Below are 21396 nucleotides of genomic sequence, written 5' to 3' on the forward strand. Positions count from 1 at the left end.
TTAGTCTGAATTTGTCTAGCTGCACCTTCCAGCCATTGGATCATGTTATTCACGTCTCTGATCAGTTGAAGAGCCCATTATTAAATATTTATTTCCCATGTAGATACTTAGAGACTGTAATCAAGCCACCTCTTAACCTTATTTTTTGTAAGCTAAATGGATTGAGCTCTGTGAGTCTATTGCATAAGGCAGGTTTTCTAATCCTTGAATCATTCTCATGGCTCTTCTCTAAACCCTCTCCAATGTATCAACTTTCTTCTTGAATTGTGCGCACCAGAACTGGGCACTGTGTTCCTGCAGAGATCACACCAGTGCCAGATATAGAGGTGTAAAATAACCTCTCTACTCTTACTCAAAATTCCCCTGTTTATGCATCCCAGGGTTGCATTTGCTTATTTGGCCCCAGCATCAAACTGGGAGCTCTTGTTCAACTGATTGTCCACCACCACCCCCAAATCTTTTTCAGAGTTCAGATCAGTGCAGGATCAGGCTTGTGTAGTAAAATGACTCCAAAATTTGTTTCCTCCTTTGACACACACCCTCCCCATAAATTTTTCTCCACCATGACTGCCAGAAGCATGACCAACAATACTTTATAGGTCGCTCACATACACAATCCCAACAATTAATTAAAAACTTTTAAAGTGCTCTGCAAATACAAATGGCAACTGCCTCACCCTATTTCAGATAGTAATCAACTAATGCAACCTCTACTTTTCTCCTCCACACACTCCACATTTTTCCATACTCACTGATATACTGTGGTGAGCTAGACAATAGATACTTTGCTAAACATGTCTTTGATATCTATTTGTCATCATCAATCTTTTAAAATGTATATCATTAACTTGGGCCTTTCCCAAGTTGCTGCCCCAACACTGCCAGCACATCATGATCTGGAAAGAGGTATTTATTGTTCTGAGTACATGACGCTCTTATGCAACTAGTGAAGCTGAAAAATTATGCTCAGTTACACTTAACACGATCACATTGGCTTCTGTTTCCCTCCAGTATCTACTGTAAAAAAGACCACATCAAGGATTTACAGCTGTTCCCTTCTTGCAATCTAACATCCCTCCTGAAAGGTCCACACTGATGATAACCCTAAACCTTGTGGTTTGGTAGGTGCAACTGAATGGAGCTGATGACCACCCTAATGCTAGGCAGATGTATTATTATCCTCTAATTATAAGTCCTTCCTCTGATCAAATTTTCCTCAATTATAAACAAAGCCATCCTCACCTCTGAGGTCAGATGGCACTGGGTTACGCTGGTATGTAGGACTGGAGCTCTGTGCAGACAAACCCAGAGTCTGAAGATCAAGAAAAGTGGGAGACTTAGTACAGATTATATATTCCTTCAGAGCCTTTTACTGGCTAGCAAAATAGAGACTTTGCATTTGGGGATAAGACTGTGAGCCATTGACTACGTTATCAGTGGCACAGCGTATCATTCGTTACAGATGAATGTAGAAGGAATGGGATTCTAAAGTGAGATGTAGGGCCTGATCCTCAGCCTATGTAAGTCGGCGAAGTTCCCTTGAATTATACTCCAGTGGAATGACATTGATTTATACCAGCTGAGACGCTAGCCAATAATATCCCAAAATGAGGTGTGACAACCCACACCTCACTTAGGCTGTCTAACATACTGAGAGATCCTTGGTTCTAAAGGCCCCTTAGCCAATATCCTCATTGGTTCAGTCTGTGGAGGTGAGGAAATGCTTTGATATCTGGAGTCTTGTGTCAGCAGGGGGTTGGGGGAGAAACTAGGCTAAGGCAACCTATTATCGTGGGCAAGAAAGGTTTATGTCCCTCAGAGCTAGTTCATAAAAATAGACTACTGAACCAAAAGACATCCTGAAGTAACATGTTTGGGTACACAGTGTCCCATGTTCATCAGGGCCACCAATTCACTGACCCTAAAGGCTTTAAAAACAAAACAAAAAAGCAATACTGAAGCTGACCCAAAGAAGCTAAATCAAAAATGCTCTCACGTGTGCTGTACTGAGCCTCCAGCAATCCAGGAATGCCCTAAGGATGACTCTCCTCCGATCAGTCAGCCATCAATGTCACTGAAGCACAATCCTCCCAGCTAAGCTCAGATTCTGTTTGCAACTGAATTCAGCAAAATAGTCTGTTAATTCTTTTAGGTTCCTTTCCTCCTTCCTCCATATAAATCCTTTTTTTAAAAAATGGATTTTAATTTCTTTTGGTCCAGATTTAGTATCTGGACTCAGATTAATTGCATGACTCATGCTGTTTCCTCCACCACCACCTCCCCCAAATCATACCTAGACACAAACAACCTCTAATTGGCTATTGCAGTGCTAAAGTGGGCCATGCTGACCCAGAAAAAGCCATGACCAACTGCATCAACATCCCCTATGTTTCTCCTGCAGAAACATCTCCACTAATCTAGGCTGCTGGCATCCTTCGAGGACTCCATTTCATTTGAAAAAATCAGTTCCCATTTGGATTCCAGTTTTTAGCAGCTACTGGCCTCCCTGACCAAGCTAAGGATAGAGAGGAAACGTCCATGCCAGAACATACTCCTTCCTATCCATAGGGGGGAAAGTGTCTTGTGACTATCAAAGCCCACCAGAAGAATCTCCCCTCCACCCAGAAAAAGGTAATATAGCAGCACATAAAATAACTACGGGTAGAGGAAAACCAGATGTTGTTTCCCTTGTTGCTCATTTGAAGAAGTAGTCCAACCTTCTGGTTCCTCCCCAAAACATCTTGGTCAAAAAATGCTGCAGAGGAAAATGACCCCCCCACACACACACTACCCCCTCAAATTACTATTAAAGGCTGGGGGAGGGAGGTGCTATGGTGGAATTGGCTGACAGGTTGAGCAATTCTTTGTTGGGGTCCTCAAAGTGCAGGAGGAGAATGTTCCTGAAGTCCCTTTGTCCAATACTGATTTTGCTTACTCTGGTGTAAATCAGGAGGCAATCCACTGACAACAGTGGAGTTATGCAAATGTAAAACCAGTGTAAGGGCTTGTCTATGCAGCTCCTGGTATGAACTACGTGAGGGTGAGTTGCAGCACGCAGTCGTTTTGCACTGTAACTGGCTCATGTAGATCCTGCTGGAGTGAACTAAAAGGTACTTAGTTTGTGTTAACCTAGTCCCATTTCAAACAAGACTATGTTAATGCAAACTAAATACCTCCTTTTTCACTCTAGCAGCATGTGTATGACACTGTTACAACACAGCACTTTAGTGTGTGCTGCAACTCACATCCCTGTAGCCAACACTGTGGAGTTGAGTAGACAAGCCGTAAGTGAGATCAGAATGAGGACCACTGGCATTTTCTGTAAACTTCAGCAGACAGCCTGGTGAGTGGCTTGTGCATTCTTCTGAGACTCCTCCAAGAGAAAAGCCATCTTATGGTGGTCAGGGGGTGAGAAGGATGGCCATGGCTGTGAAATGAGACCTGCAGGAGAGTGAAGAAACCACTGGTCGTATATTAGGAATGATGTAATCTTGCAAGGATTATGATTTCACCACCTTGATGAAGATATGGGAGGTAAATCCTTGATGAAGAAGTCTTTACGAGAGCACCTCCAGTTGTGGATTGGCTGCTTTAAGGGGCTAGAGATGATACCCATCATGGTATATAAAAAAGGGGTCTTTTTAGGCTGTATGTGTATGTGAGTGCTAGTGGAGAACTGAAGAGAGGGGAGTTAGAAATAGCAATACTTATATAGCACATTTCATCCTCAAGGCACTTTGCAAACATTAGCAATTTAGCCCTCACAGTGTCCTGTGAACCAAGTGTTAAATATTTGGGTTGGGGGAAGCGTCTAGACAGTCAATGGGGAGGTACATAAGTTATGAGTTTTATTGATTGTGTCCGTACCATATCAGCGTTCACTTATCACTGACTAATTGCTCAACGCTTGTCCCAGCATGCACTGAGCTCAGTACCATCTTAGAAGGTTCTCTGGGACTAGTCTTCTTTGGTTGTCCCAATGTCCTGGAATCTGTAGGGGAATAGGATTCTAAAGTGAGATGTAGGGAATCTGTAGGGGATATTTCTAGGTCATTAAGCCTGGTACTGTACTATAAGAATTATCCTCATTTTACAGATGTGGAAACAGAGGGAGTGACTTACCCAAGGACACAGAAGCAGCTTGTTAGTGTCTTCTAATACATACATTTCTTGTTGTATTCTAATAGATCAGGGAAAGAGAAAGGTTGGCATGACTCCAAGAAAAGGTGAACCATTGTGTATGAGAAAACTGCTGTGCCTGACTTACAGGTCCACAAACAAGGAGCCCCCATAACACCTACCCCCTATAGCTTCTTTAGATTTCAACAAAACAAAACCTTCTAAGAAGTTTCATGTCCCCTTGTGTAATTTTTTACCATCACACCATGTTATTCTGCCAGTCTTCATTGCATTGGCCTTGAATGCCTTTGGTGGACATGTGCACTGTATGTCCCAGCATCCTATGGAGATTGCTCAAGTATCAATATAGTTGTCTGGTGTAATTTAGGAGTAATTACATTGAAACCCTGAAATAGCTGGAGTTAGACAAATATAAAATGAGTGATAGTGAAGATGGGATCTCTCCCTTTATTTTAAGAAAGGCAATGCAAACAAGGTTGGGTAGGCCAACAAAAAATGACCCAAGGAAGTCGGCAGAATGCCATTCCAGCAAGCAAACCACTCTTTTGAGAGAGCTATTCACTAAACTTAGGTAGAACTAATACTACATACAGTACAAGAGTTAAAAGGTCCAGGCCTCTGTTTGCAACAAGTTTGGAGGGAAAAAATATTTCTGCAAATGGGTTTGGTAGAACCGGGAGGGGAATATTGCTTTTGGGGATTGTCTTTTGATAAAACCTTGCCATTGTGAAATATTTCCAACTGCTCATGAAACTCTCTGGCAAACTGAAACCAGATCCTTTTGCCCGAGCCCTGTACTATAGAGCCTTGTGCCAGATGACTATAGTTCTTGCATGCGTAAAAATTGCTTAAATCAGTTGACAGAAGGTTTGGGATTTTCCAAGTGTTGTGAACCTGGTTGAGATTATTGGGATGACCCTCAACTACAGGAGTGTTGGGTTACTTTTCTTTTAATGCGTGCTTCCTCTGACAACAAAATGTAATTAAAGAGGCCATCATCTTCATGTTACAGTCTCTTTAGAAGGTCTGGAAGAATGTAGAAAGGGCAAAGCAAAAGTTGCTTAACCTTCTTAGAAATAAACTTCCTTAACATTTTTACATCTTCCCTTTGAGCCATGTTGGTTGCAATGATGAAACAATTTAAAGGAGAAAAGGTCATGGCAAAGCAGTGAACTTTATACACTCTTCAGTGCAATAAAAGGTTCTTAATATATTAGTACAGGAACAGCATGCCTAGCAGTATGAGGACAGGGGGATGGATTTAAAAAAGCATTTAAAAAAAAACAACCTAGGTTTGGGTCTGGCCTAGCTCCTTACCCTAGAAGCGAGGAAAATCAAGGCTCAATATTTCTCTCCAATGTGCAAACGCATAAGTATTTTGAAAACCAGCTGCTTAGCTTTCAATATATGCTGCACATCAAAGACAGGTTCAAAAACTCTCATTATTAAAACTCGTATCTCTACAGTAGTTATTGCAATACCTATGGCAGATGAGATGAACTATTACGATGTCTGCAGTGATAAATCTGGAGCAAGGAGATCATTTAGGCTTTATTTTGAATATACAAAACCTATATACATTGTTTGTATTATATTACACATACATTAAATATTATTTCTGGGCTGAAAGATGAGTGCCAAGTTTTAGGGAGGAGTAAATTTTTAGATCTGATTGTAAAGAAAGGGGATAAAGGGGCTTTAAACAAAAACCAAGAGGTCTTTAACTATGGTAGCATTATAATGGGTGCTCCTCGCACCTGCATTGTTGGTCTAAACACAATTGTTCAGCTCTCCAAAAAACTCCATCTGATACATGTAGGTCAACTATTTGTTTAACTCTTCTGACCCAGACTGAATGGATAAAGGATGAAAACTTTAATATCTCCATAATATTTTATGAAACGGTCTCAGGAGTGTTCAGAAAAATTCTTAATTTGTTTCCAACTATAAAATAATCATTAGACAATTTCTCTTATAGAACATCATATCCCGATTCTTCCCTATCACCAATACAAACACACACACCGCTCTGACTGGCTATGCTTTTGCAAGAAACTTAATACTCACAAGACCTTTGTCACTAATATAATACTTCAGAAATGGAGATTCCATGGTGTCACTTAGAGTATGAATGAACTCCACCTAGTTCACTGCAGGTCTCAGTCATTTTTGCAACTAAACAAAATCATCTTTGGACAATTTTATCTGATAATCTCATTTACATGCCCTTGATTTCAACTTTGGATGTTGTTCACTGTTAAACAACCTCCAAATGCCAGAGAGGTAGATGAAGGGAACTAGGAGATTTTCTAGACAAGTTGGAGGACTCAAGCTTGAAATGAAATCCTTTTTAAAATGCTAGCTGAAATTTTATCTAAACATGTTTTTATTGAATTTTTTTCCATTAAAACAAACTTCCACAGGAAAATTTCATTTGGTCCAAAAAAAAAATATTAAAAAAACCTAGAAACCAAAACCTATTTTATTTATTTATTTTTTATTTTATTTTATTTGGCAATTTTTGGTTTTCAGTAAAAATGTTCAGGTCAGTTTTCAATAAAAATGTTTGCTTTTCATTCATTTCATTTTCATTTTTATACCAAAAATTACTTTCAATAATGAGGTGGGGGTGGGGAGTTTGACATCTGTTCTCAATTTTGAAAACCTTAATTTTTTCTAGGTAGCCAATGAAAAATAGTTGGCATTTTTTGACCCACTCTGGTCTTCATCCCTTTTGTATTCACTTGTTGTGAATATTCTAGCCACAGAGTTTACACAAACCAAACATTCCTGTTGGCAATAACATCACATTTTAAGCAAATTGATAAGATATTTGCAGAAAGCCATTTCTGAGTTTATAATCACAAGTATTCACACCAGCAACCTAATTCTAAGAATGAAGTTCATCCAATCAGGGAAGACATACATATTGTATTGTGTGGCCTATGTGTCCAGTCAAAACAGCCCAAATTTTTAATCTGAAATATTCATAACCAATTGCTCATGAACAAGTTACAGACCAGGAATTTTATGTAGAAATAATTTAGAGAATGAAAATTTGAGAAAATCATGACCTAGTTTATGAATAATTCATGAACAGAGAAAGAGGTAAAATTCATTACGTGAATTATTCTTTGTGAATTATTCACCCAGTATTATCTTTGTTAACAAAAAAACCCAACATGATTTACATTTCTGTTAAAGACAATAGAAGCTTATTAATGTTCTAGTGTGGTATGGAAGGAGGCAGTCACATTTTTGTGAAGAATGTAGGGAACAATTTACATTATATATCTTGTATACCATGCAGTTATCTTCAGTAAACACTGCTAAGACAGTTGTGTCATCAAGAGTTAATTTATTCTCAGCTAGCCTATATAGATATTAATCTGGAGCGCACACTTGTTCAGGGTTAAAACATCCACTGTGTATGAAATATGAACAAGTTTCTCATATGCGGCTGTTCTCATAAGTAGCTAGCTGGGCTGCTGTTTGATAAATATTTTTCATTTAACAGCCCTTTTAAAAGAATGAATGAAGAAATCCAACGCACAAAGGCCAGGTTACTTTTTCATATTTATGTACATTTTCCCTGTTGGTATAAAAGGCAGCTTATGAGCGATTTGTCTGATCTCTTTTAAAGTAAGTGGCAAGTCTCTTTCAAATGGCAGAGCTACAAGTGAGAACCAAGAGAGAGATGCACTTAATGAGAGGGTAGTTTGGATAAAGAGAGTATATGGTAAGCATCATCTAGCAAAACATTTATTATATTGCATTATTTGAATTTGCCAGGGTGTAATTAGAAAGAAAATACAAAGGCAAAATTAGCTACAGTAGGTGGTAAATGTGGACTTCTCTTTAATGGCAGCTCTGTACCTTCAGGCTGCCCTCTGATGTTTAGGCTACAGTTTGAATAACTTTTAATTAGAAGAATATGGTATCCAGTACTGCAAATAGGATGAATTTCATCCTAGTGCAGAGGTCCAGCACAAAACCTATATGCCTCTTAAGCCCCCAAATTAGGGTTTATGTGGTGCATAGGCCTTGTGCTGGGATGAATTTCACCTGCAGTGATTTTAATGGGACTATTTGCATGAGCAGAGGAATTGCAGGATTACGCAATTCATTTTTAATGCTGCTGCATCAGCAGGAAATCTTTTACTTCAGTTCCAATTGATAAGATTTGATACACTGCCTTCAGGTTCCTCCCACCCCCATTCAGTAATTTTAATTTGGGTGCAACACACTGTTTTATGATATCTTCATCAACCATTTGAAAGCTCTGGGTCAGGAGCTTTGAGATTTGAATATGTAACTGGGCTAATTGGCTGAGTGGCCTTTTGACATAGTCAATTTCTGCTAATTAGAAAAAAGAATCATTAGCAAATGTTTGTAAAGAGCTTTGAAGCATAGGCATAGTTTGACTTCTATACTGGGGGAGGGGGGCAGTTCCAGTCAGACCAATGGGGCTCTGCTGGGGAAGGAGGGAGTGGCAAATCGTAGCACTGCACTGGGGTGGAGTGGCAAATTCCATGCCTGCATGAGGCTTGCTGTTCAAGTATTACTAGTGGGGAAAGCTTTATGCTTCTCTTCTTTGCATTAAAGTAGCCCAAAGTGATTATTAGAAGAGGCTATTAAATGGCCTAACAGCTTCAGAGTTACATGGGCTCTTTTTGGAGGTTAAGATTTGTGCTACTTATTCTCATTCTAAAGACACAAGTGATGTGAGAGAGGATGCATCTGAGTAGAAAATGATTCTAATATTTTCTGTATAGTTCTATAACATTCTTTTTATATAATAGTGTATTTTGTAATTAAAAAGGAAATCCTCGGACTACTAATAATTAGTAGAGCTGATTATTATATTACTTCATATTTCCCTAAACAAAAGCTGAATGTTGTAATGATTATGGTTTTCCCTCTGTCAGCTACATGGCAAGGATTTGTAAACCTGTAAAAACTTCTTAAATAAATTGCTTTTTTTAAAAAAAAAAATGGAGATAGCAGCAATAATTGTATTCTTTGGTAAGGCATATGAATGCAACTGTACTTGGCTAACATTGTCTCAGAAGATGATACAAGCCCGGAACATTTTGCATGTATTCGGACTAGTTGTTTTACCTATTGTAGCTCTTAGAAGAAATGTGAATCCTATTATAAACTCATGGCTATAAAATCATGGAATGGATTAGGAAATATATAACTGTGGAAGCCAAGTGCACACCATGGGTCAGATCTTCAGGCGGTGTAAATCACTAGAACTACACTGACTTGCACCTGCTGGGTTGTTTGTTACTGGAAATGGGCCTGAACAAAAAAAAAAACAAGATCAGAACAGCCCGAACTTCGGGGGTTGCTTGAAATCCAAACACAGATTTTACAAATGACTCCTGTCTTAAACTGAACCAAACTACCCAGGATTGAAACATGGATAGGAATCCAACTTGGGGCTCATTTGTAATGGAAAGAAATATTACCATCCCTTTAGAAAGAAATATGCCTATTCTTTCTGTATCACATAGGCAAGGTACTTCTCCCGTGCTGTCTGTATCTACTTATAAGCACCACAGCTGCAGCTACATTGCTAGAATTCAGTTTAAGTAACTACTATTTCTCACTTTCTGCTGTACACACACACACATTCAAACACTGAGCTTCCTCACACTTCCGTTTCTTCGTGCTACTGCGAAAAGAGCTACACTTCAATTTACCAAATGGCCACTCCTGTGAAATATCTCTGCAGGTACACCTGTGCTGGGACTATGTTTTTCTCCCTCTGCCCAGAACGAACTGTAGCCTTTAGTCCCTGTAACTCCTAAAGATAAATGGATGATATATTTTTCTGTATCGTAGTCCATCTTCTTGCCTGTCAAACTCAAAATAAAATTGCTATGCCACTGACAAAAACTATTTGATAGTTTATAGATATTCTAAAGAGAGTGAGTTTTAGTAGAATAAGCTTCAGATTTGAAATATCTAAGGCCTGATTTGACACAGCTTAGCAGCTTGTCATTGTACACCTCTGCTATCATTCTACTCTGGTAACATTTCATACCCACTGTGCACAGGTGTAAATATATGAGATGTGAGATAGTGGGCAATCAGTGCTTCGGTATCTTTGGAATCTCAGGTTCAAATCAGAGCAAGATAGACTTAGCACCTCATCTTTCTGAGGGAGATGCTTTGAGTCCCATGCATTTTACGATGTGGTCTTTTCTTAAAAAACACATTGCAAACAGAGGCTTTGTCTGCTGTGTGTGGACATAAAAAAAAAATTAAAGGCATTTTTTTCTTAAGAGGAAGGGTTTGTCCCATTGCAACTGGCTAGAATTCTTCCCTCTGTGCAGTGTGCTATCTGCAGGGATCCCACCGGAGAAGTGGCTGCATTTCAGTTTGCCGGGGTGTCATTTTAAGGTGCCCTGGGGTGATTCAGGATGAGGGAGTTGCTGTTGTTGTCTTGACTATTATGCACATGTATATGCTGTGTTTTTTTTAATGATTTTATAAAGGTGAAGATCAGGGCCAAGAATAAATATTGTCAACCTAAGTCTTCCCTAATCTTTCAACAAACAATTATAACTTTTAAAATGAATGTTGATAGTCAGCAAAGCAAGTCTGGTCAAAGAGAATCAGTACATAGGCCCTATTGTTCCCACAAACACACAATTTAGTTTCTAGGACCAGTTACCATGACAAATCATGAGTTTCTGGATGTCAGCACACCAGGGATGGGTCATTCTTATGTACTACTGATCCCCAGGGTAAGGAAAGTCCAGAGGGATAGTACCTGCATGACATTTTGGCTGACATGTCAAATGGGAGGATAGCAGAACTGTGTGACACCCTGCATTGCTTCATAGCTGCTGCTGCTGCCACCCATCATCCCCCGCCCATAGACGCAACTCTGGGCAACAGCCCCAAGAAGTCCACTGGAAGGAGAATGGCTGAGCTGTCACAAACAGAAGCCATACAGTAAAAGAGAATTTTTTTTAAAGCAATATCTGTTTTTTTCAGTCATTTACCCATATTCTGTCCTCTGCCTATAGCTGGAAAATGACACACTTGTAATTCCTCAAAACAAAAATAGAAACAAAGGACAGTGGAACTTCAAACTGGTCTGCTAGAAACAAGTCTTTTTCTTAGAAGTATGAGAAAAGCCTACAAAACATATAAGGCATGTAAATTAACTAGTGCCAGTATCTTCAGAAACACTGAAAGCAAAGAAAGATCCAAGAAAAGACTGATATTTATTTATCTGGTGGTTTCTTTCAGATCTAGCAATGTGACAACAACACATGTCAGTGTCAGCCCGGGTCCTGCTGGCAATACCTTGAAAACTATATGGAGGTACAGAAAATAAAGACTACTAGCTGTGTGATTTCAATGATAAAATACCAATGTAAGGAGAGCCTCTTGGGATCCATAATTTGGAATTGTCACGGGATAAGAATTGTCTGTCTTTTTTGATAAAAGATGTCAGTTCCCCTTCTGGGTTTTAAACAGAAAGAAACACTTCTGATTATTAGGTTGGCTGTATACCATGAAGTCTGTTGAAAGAATTACTATACAGAGTGACTGTGTCTGCCTCTCCCATCACTATCTTCAGCATTTCTGTATCAAAAGGAAATTGCAACCCAATCACAGTTATGAAGAGTCCAATTCCTAAACTCCAAAATGCCTCATTTTCTCTTAGCCCATCATGGTAAATGTGTGCTAAGACTGAAATTTCCTGTTTACCATACAGTTGAAAAAGCTTTGAACAAAATGACCTGTTCCAGAATCAGCATTCTTAATTAAAAAAAACAGAGGACTAGTTAAGTTTGATGAAAGATTTGGTTTGCTGCTGTTTTGTTGATTTAGGACTTGATCCTTGGGGTGCTGAGTGCTTCCTTGGAAGGGGATGAGCATCCTCAACTTGATTAAATTCCCTTCCAGGAAGCACTCAGCACCTTTCAGGAAGTGGCACTTACTTGGTAACATACTAGATCTATTTTTTAATGTAGATTAAGAACAAGTAAGTGCTTTCACAGTAGAGTCGAACCAAGTAAGAATCATACACTGCAACACAATTGGATCTGTAAAGATGGCCAAAGGCTGAAACATTGACCTTTCATCTGCCAGAGGACAGGAAAGAATACAGACTTAAACCCTACCAAAAGAAAATAGGTGGCTCAGAATGTTGGTTTGAAAATTGAGAGACGAGAACTATTTATCTGAACACCACTAATAAAATGGGAACCACATAGGTTCTGATAAAATAAGATCTGAATCAGCCCGGGTTTTGTTTCCCCTCAGCTAGAGTGACCACCTGTCCTAATATTCAAGGCTTTGTCTTACTTATCCCCCCACCTCTTGTCCCGATTTTTCACACTTGCCATCTGGTCACCCTATACTCAGCGTAGTGTAACTGATGAGTCCCCAGTTTTACCCATCTCTGTTTGTTTTATTTTTTCTTAATGGCTTTAGAGTCTTTTTTTTAATAATACATGGCATTCTCAAACATCTGTACTTTCAGGAATTCCTAACGAAGACCGGTAACATCACTTGACTCTAGATTGGTGCATGCTTGCCTTGTTTAAAAAGATTATTCCAATTTATTCCGAGACTCCATCATAAAAGTGATATTTCTTAGGGTGGCAATGCTTTATCATTGCTGACGATACTGGGAATGGAATACTTTTTTAATGAGGTACTTCTTGCCAAGACATAAGATAGTGGTTTGGGGTTTGGCCAACTAATTTCAAATAGCATAGATTTCAAATAGCGGATCCAGCTTTTAGCTTTGCTCTTCAGTTTCTCAAGCATAACCAGCTGTACATGCAAATGACAACATTTAGACATTCAAATACTTTATTTGTAGATTCCAGCACTTCTGCTCCCAAATCAAATATACATCATAATTCTAGGAGCCTGATTCTTCTTTCCATTGAATTTGAAGTAACTCCATTACAATCAGAGATGTTACACATGTGTAGATCTGTTATTGAGAATCAGCCTGGTTCTGTGATTGTAAAATTACACTTGCCACTGATAGGGCCAACAGCCTTGCAGGTGCAAACTTGGAACCTGTTTTTGAATTGGCTCTTTCTATGTGGCATTCTTCAACATCGTCTCCCCATGTGCTACTGTTTGTGTTCCAGGAATCAGATTTACTTCATTATAAAGTGTGGAAGAATTATCTCAACCCATTTTGTTCTTGCTAATGCTGTTGTTTCTGTTAGTTGAAAGCTTTCTTGCAATGCACCATGTATCGATGGTGCTACAGAACATTGCCCCTGGGCTTGGACAGTGGAATAGGGGCGTTCTCTAGATCTTCATACCACAACATGATACTGAAGAAATGTTACTGTCCACAGATTCCGATAATTGCTCTTCTCTATATCAAAAGTCTTAAATGGCAACAGAGTGGGGACATGGTTTATAGCAGTGACATGTTCTTTCTCACAGCCCCCCACTAAAAGGGCAGGAGGAACTGAAATATAAATGAAGACTTGCTGACATTGAAGAAAAATCGGTTTATGCCTAATGTCCAGGAGAAATTATTCGAGAACAGATAATGCTTCTGAACAAGACCCCTGTGATACTGACATTGGCAGGATCGGCTGCAGTGTCCTAGCCACTAAAATGCTTTTCATACAAGTCAGAACTACCCAACATTTTTAAAAAAATTCCATATTTTGTGATCATGAATTGCTGTTTGTGTTTTGTTTAAACTGTGCCCTCCCCTTGTTTCCTGGCATCTCCACCCACTTTTGAACTTGCCGCTATCCCTTTCCCTAGAGCACACCAATTAAGTGCCCAGCATGTAATCTATGTTGATGACCAAGTAATTTCATTAATTATATGGAGGAGCTGTAGTATTTGCAATATTTTTCAGGCAATTTCTTTAAATTAATCAAAAGTTCTTTACCGAAAAACTGAGCAAAAACCATAAATAAGTGGAGAAGGGGACTAAGGGTAACAGAAGCAATTTCTAAATAGAGCCAAAGGGTCATGCAAGAAAAGACAGATTAACGCAATTCATGCACTGTACCTCATTGCTCAAAATAGGAAGTCTCCAATGTCCTGATTCAAAACCCACTGAAGTCAGTGGAACAACTTCTCTCCATTAACGTCAGTGGGCTTTGGATAAACTCCATAATCCGTAGTAACTTTGCAGTGTGATAAATCCTTCACAATTTAGCAAAATCTGAGTGATGGAATTAATGAGAGGCACAATGACACTTTCTCACTTGTCCTGGTTTGATAAAAATAGCAGTCAGATAGTGATTTTTTTTCCCATGTTTCTTTTTTCTTTCTTACACTTTTTGATTATGTCAGAAAGGGCAAATGGCCAGTTTACATGACTTAAGCTTTTGATACCTGTGAGTTACATGTCTCTTCAGCAAAGCTCTCATTTGAAGTGCTTTCAGCACTTGATTTATTAAGAATTGGGTGGAGTTAAGCTGTTTTGCAATTCCCATGAAGCTGATGATAAATGTGATGCTCATATCACAGGTGGTGCTTATATTTTGGCTGGATTGCCAAAAAAAAAAAAGTAAACTGAAACAAATGTTTCTAGATTGGTGCTTCCATGGCTAGGAGCCTGCAAGTGGCATGTGCTGTCTAGATGGAAATTCAAACTTCTACTCTGATCATCATAGAATTCAATCGTCTAATATCTTCTCTTCATACTTAAACTCATAAATTTTATTTTAATAACAATGGGTGTCTAGGTGTCATTAAAAAATATTAACACCCCCCTCTTGTTTTAAACCTTTTGCACATTTTGTTTAAACCACAGATGTTTCCCCTTACTTTTCAGTGTGTTGAAAAAAAACCCAATATTCTCTGCTTTCTAATACAGAGCTGCAGAAACAAGGGATGACAGGAAGAGAGAGAGCCGTCTTAATTGGGAGACTGTGCTGAGTATAAGCTAGAAGAGAGAGAAAGGACACATGTTGATGGAGCCAACTAGCACATTTAAGGATTCTTACCTTTTTTCTCACAATCCGTGATATTTTTACAGACTCTGTCTGTGTGATTCAGTGCTCCAGCTGAAACAAATTCAGATAAACTCCACCCACCTGTTAGGCAATATTTTGCAAATCCAGTATTAATGTCACGTTCCTAATTATCTTTCACTTCTCCTGTTACACTTTTGCTATGATCATTAACATGAAAACTGCTTTCAATGAAGGAAGCACTGTTTCTGTCATAATAGAGGAAACCATTTTTTCCCAGGCACTAGTCATTCTGCATCGCAGAGTAATATTTTCACAGACAATCTTATTCCTAAATCACATACAGTGCAATAGTAATTGTGCGGTCTTTCAGGCTGCCTCGCTCTTGACTTTTTTCATCAATGTCACATTCTTAAAATTTTCACTACTGTGCAGCATGTTGCAACAAAAGCCATTGAGTTGTAGGTCTAGTGTTACTTTACTTTTTAGTGTCTCAGCTTTACTCTCTAGAACTACTGCGAAACTTTTGTATATGCTTCCCTTTTTTTTCAACCAAGTGCCATAAATGTACAGTTCCTGTATTGTGCTCAGCATAAATAAGGCCTTTGGGTAAAAGAGGCAAACCACACAATCGACAAATATTTCAACCATGTCTCATTTCAGTCCACTTCAGCACACATCGGGGCAACACTCTGGTCTCTCATAAATCAACTCACCTTGGATTCATTGATATTGGGCCCTGAATCAGCAAAGCACCTAAGCATGTGTTAATTTCCATTGGAGTTAAAGTTAGGCATGTGCTCAAGTGCCTTGCTGAATCAGGGCCTTAATGGGTGCCCTATAAAACGCTCAGTTGTCCCTCACTGGGAGAAAGAATGTTCCTATCCTTTTAGACTTCAGATGTATCATTTTCCCACAGAAATCTGAGTTTCCTTTTATTCCTGGTGTAAATCATTTATACCACAAATGCAGGATCAAGAAAGAGGAATGATAGAAATTGCTGTTATAAAGAAATGGGTTCCTGTTTTAAGCTTTTTCCTCTTTTTTTTTTCTTTCTGTCCTGTATTGTGCTTATGAAATTGGTGACGATAGCTGGCTTTTTTAATCAGCATCCAAAACGTGAAACTACAAATTTTTTTTTAGTGTTCTTAATGTAGAGAATCAAATTTTTCATGAACAGTGTCCCATTTCTTGATTTGTAGTTCAATGGAAAAATAGAATGTGTGGCAACATTGGTCCAAATCTTCTCCCCTGCTCAGCAAGGCACTGAATAACTCTATAAAGAGTTAGAGGGAAGTGATCCTTTCCCCAAGCTGTGGGGCAGGATTGAAATCATTCCACAGCCTCTGCTTCACTCTAATGGCTGGAGTAGGCTCTGTTGCTCATGTGAGCAGGGTGGTGATTGGAAAGGATGAGATGTTCTCAGCGACAATTCGTCCAGAAGTACCCTGCTGCTGCCTTCAAAAGTGTGTGAGATATGAATCTGCATCAGGAACTTCTAGAAAGCCAGGACCTTGGTGCACAAATTATTTAAAAAAATACTTGGCAACTGCTCCTTCTATTCCCTTCCCTGCACTGTGGAACCACAGGAGTAGGAAGGATGTGTACTATTCTGTATCTATTATCAATGTACTTCCTTTATGGCCACAGTAAATTTCTTTTTGCTCTTAGGCCTGGTCTACACTAGGGGGGAGATCGATCTGAGATGCATCAACTTCAGCTACGCTATTCTTGTAGCTGAAGTTACGTATCTTAGATTGAATTAAAATTACTTACTTCGCATCCTTGTGGCACTGGATCGATGGCCACAGCTCCCCCCATCGACTTTGCATCTGCCTTTCATGCTGCTGGAGTTCAGCAGTCGACGGGAGAACCATCGGGGATCGATTTATCGCATGTATTGTAGATGTGATAAATCGATTCCCCGATAGGTCCATCACTACCCGCCGATCCGGTGGGTAGTGTAGATGTACCCTTAGTCTTTTTCATACTTGTGGCAAACTGCTCTCTGGTGGTAGTTAAGAGAATTGCAGCCATTCACAGATGCTGAGCACCTTTATTAGCAGTAAGTTATAACTGAACTTCCTTTTCTAAGTTTCCACTCTGCAAAGCAACTTGAAGTTCAGAGCATGGAACATCTCAACTCTTATCCCCAAAACCCCACTAATGGATTCCTACCTAAGAACTTTGGGCACAGATTTGCCAAGCACTCGACCTTACACCAACCTTCATGAGTCGTGTTAATCTATTGTAACTATTCTCAGAAGTGTTTACTTTAGCCCTTTACTGAGGTTCTGATCCTAAGATAAGTCTGGGGAGTGCTCAGTGCAGCTCATGAACCATCTTTCCACTCCCCAATTGGATTGGTCCACACCAGTCAGTGCCTGGACAGCCCTTCCTGTGCACGTTAATAATATTGCCCGATGGTTAGTTGCAAATTGCACCAGCTACCAACAGCCCCAGGGGGATGACACAGCAGCCAGGGATTACCTAATTTCAGTGCACTTGGACCATAGCTGTGGCTCCAATACCCATTGCAGGGCTGTGCCAGTGATATACCACCCCAAAATCCCCTATGCAAGGGGAGATCCTCTGGAGGCCAGTTATGCTGGCCTTAAAGTAGATTTACACCAGCAGATCATAAGCCAGAAATCCATATGAAAGTTTACATTTTATCTTTAACCTTTCTGCTTGTGCTTGTGTAAATATGGGCCTTGGAGCTGTCTGGAGATGACTGAGCACTTCTGCACTGCTACATAGCTAGGGACAAGTGGGCACCTTTGGCTGCAGTTGCAGCTTTTACTCTGAATTCAGATTTCAAATGTTATTTCAGTATAGGAGGTTTGCTTTTTTTGGTGTGTGGTTTCCATTGTTTTGTCAGTAGTTGAAAAGAGACAAGCAGAAAGCTTGGAAGCGTATGAGAGCTGACATGATGGCATGCATCAGCCTTTCAGAGTCTCAGTGGTCGGCTGTGTAAATTAGCAGCTAGACCATTTTACAAATGTATATTCTTTACCCAGCAGATGCTGTAACAGTCTCTAGTGTAAATACATAATTATACTATGTACTGCTTTGTGAAAATCCTTTAATAACAAAGGTGCCACTGAGTGCTGAAATAATTAAATCAGCCGATTTGAAACAACTCTAGTTCGCCTCTAACTTGAGCAATATAATATTACACATTCCTGTAAATACAGCCAAAGAAATCAAGAATGATTAGCTATGAACATCAGATACAAGGGATAACGTTACCATTCAGTAGCTTTGGGTTTGGCACCAAGCTAGTGTCATAGTTGAAAAAGTTGCAGCCAACATACCAACAGCACAGACAACAAACAGATGATCCATCTCCTCTGCCATCTATCATGCATAACATTGCCAAGTCCAGGGCTTTACCAGCACTGACATTTAAAACAAAGTATGTGTCAACCATATTAAATAATAGACCAAGCTGTGGGTTATTAAGTATGGGGTAACTTGACCACAGCAATTAAACTGAGATTAAAGAATGATAAAGTCAATGTTATATGTGGTATTCAGTGTTTTCTTCTAACATATGGAGTCTTGAATATTTCAAAGTGTGTGAGCCACATCAGAAAGTAAGGGGCTTGTCAGTCAGAATCAACTTTTCTTTTCCCCCCTCCGACAAAATGACATTCTTGAAATGGTGATGGTTTTTATTCTGCATATATTCAGCATAGGGAGTATCTTTTGACTTGAGTCTGCAGAGTGTAGCCCAAGGGACATGTTCTCAAAGAAATGGTTTACATGGCTGCACACTAAAAATGCATGATTTGTCACTCTTTTGCATGGCATGCAGTCAATGGATAAACCAAGGAAGGTTAGTTTGCACATGGGGAAGCAGACTAGTAGGCAAATGGTTCTTTGACTAGCAAGTTTATTTTCAGACCAGTGTGATGATAAGCCTGGTGAAATACCTGCTTTTTCTTCCCAAAGGTTCCTGATTGGAATCTAATGAGGAATTTGCACATAGCTCCTCTTCTTGTTCACCTGACAGCAACTGTATTCATTCCAGTCGAGTTAAATCCACAGAAAACTAAAACCAAGAGGGCACAAGGTAGCTCATCGACAAGCTGCTCTCACACCAGGTCTGCAGGCGTTTCCCCTTCCAACAGAGAAGCCAAACAGAAAGGCAGTCAAGACCTAAAGTCCAATCCAGCCAACAAAAGAGCATTGGAAGGTCAGCCTTGGAATTACATACATGCAACCACGGTCTCTGGAAGGTCATATTCTATGGAATAATTTTGTTTCTTAAAAAGAAAAGACAAACCTATAATTAAAGATGAACTCACACAGCTATCGAGCCACGCTGTGAAAATGCCCTCAGATAATTGGGTAAATGGATTTGCCTAGCAATTGCAATAAATGTGGGTCAATTATTGTGTTCCTGCCTCTAATATGCACCAATAAAAATCCTAATAAAATGAACCAAGCACATAATCCTTTTATAAATAGTGCCTCCTAGGAGCTCCTGATCTTTCATGATGAAGTTGCATCACCACCCTTGCTATCTATACCTTAATATTCCTCTTTAAGTTCCCTTGTATGGGCTAGATGCCCATCTGTAGGAATACCTCTAAAACTTAAAGTAAAAAAAAATGTATCTAATAGTTACCATAAAATTGAACACTCAAATATACTAAATAAAGATATTTTGAATGTCATATATATTTGAAAGCCAGTAAACTCTGAGCCAGTTGATCAAAGAAGCAGTACGTATCCAGAGTGGTAATGAAAATAAAACCATCTAAAACATTTGAAAAGCATGGAGACCATAAAGAAATGTCTGTGCTATTTGCTGCGGCCTGCCAAAATGTATATGCAGAAGAATGGACTGAGATGAGAGAAATTAAATTTAGAAATTTCTCCTTAGTAAGTACTCCTCTGAAAATTTAATACAAATATTAAATATGTAGAGTAATATATTACTTTAAAGTCCTTATTCAATGTGTAACATAAAATATACAGTTGTGGCAGTTAAGCTGTGTTTCTACTACTTTTGTTCAGCCTCAATGTTCTACTAATACATCTCTTTCAATTAATTTTACTTCTTTTTCTGGGGTTGAGTTCTGTTCTCTGGATCTTTGGATAAGCCCTTGAGATGGGGTACCACTCCTAGACTCCAAAAGATATTTCCAAAGATCCCAGTTCTCTAATTTAAGACAAGATTATCTTAAAGTAAAGCAAACTGTGGACTCCTCTAGCCGAAAAAAGATTATTAATGAAAGAAGACCAGCACTGACCACAATGAAGTGGTCTAGGAAGGATTTCTGCATCCAAATCCCACTGAAGTCAATGAGAGACTTTGCATAGACGTCAGTAGCCTTTTAATCAGGCCCTCTCTTCAGAACTCCGTGAAGTTTCTATGACACAGTGATTATTAATGATCAGAGGGGCAGCTGTGTTAGTCTGTATCCACAAAAACAACCAGGAGTCCAGTATCACCTTAAAGACTAACAGATTTATTTGGGCATAAGCTTTCGTGGGTAAAAAACAAACAAACCACTTCTTCAGATGCATGTCATTAATGAGGGGATCGTAGAGAAGTCAAGCCCCATAAAAACCCAAACAGTGAAGGGACGCAGTCTTGATTTTTCTCCTTGTATAGTCTGTGGTAAGGTAAAAATAGCCCAGATAGGGGCCCAAGCTTTCAGTACAAGGACAGAGACTTTTTTTGTGACTGTATCACAAGCTATACGCCCAGCTTTCTTGTTCTAGTTAAAAACCGGCAGCCCCATATGTGTGCATATGTTCTAATGGTTCTCACTTGTCCCCAGGACCATAATATCTTCATCAGGAAGCTGATTGGTTGGTTTTAAAACTAACCAAAGACAGCAAAATCAGAACAGTTTTTTTAAGCAAATAAAATCCAATTGGAAAACTAAATAAATAACTTCTGGGGGTTGAGACAATGGATGCCAAATTTCAGCCTGGAGCAATTTTTTTTTTTTTTAATACAGTCAAGCAGTAAACCCCTCAATAACGAGGTTTGTAATGGAAATGCTGACTCCCCCGTTACTCCAGTGGCCTGAACTTGCTGCTATAATCAGCTATTTTTATCATTTAGCTGATTACACCTTACAAAATGACTAATGGTGCCATAACTCCCTTTGCTTTATTATAGAAACTCCTAAATGCTCTGAAGTGATGCTCTAGCTCTTTAAACAGATTAAACTGAAACAACAAAATGTGGGAGGAGGCTGAGAAGGGATGGAGAAGGGCAATGTGTACAATGGATAAAAATATTATGACTTGCCTTTTTCCAGCTATTGATAGCAAAGCAAGAGGCTAC

The sequence above is a fragment of the Chelonoidis abingdonii genome, chromosome 19, assembly GCF_003597395.2.
Source record: "Chelonoidis abingdonii isolate Lonesome George chromosome 19, CheloAbing_2.0, whole genome shotgun sequence".
Taxonomy (NCBI): Eukaryota; Metazoa; Chordata; order Testudines; family Testudinidae; genus Chelonoidis; species Chelonoidis abingdonii.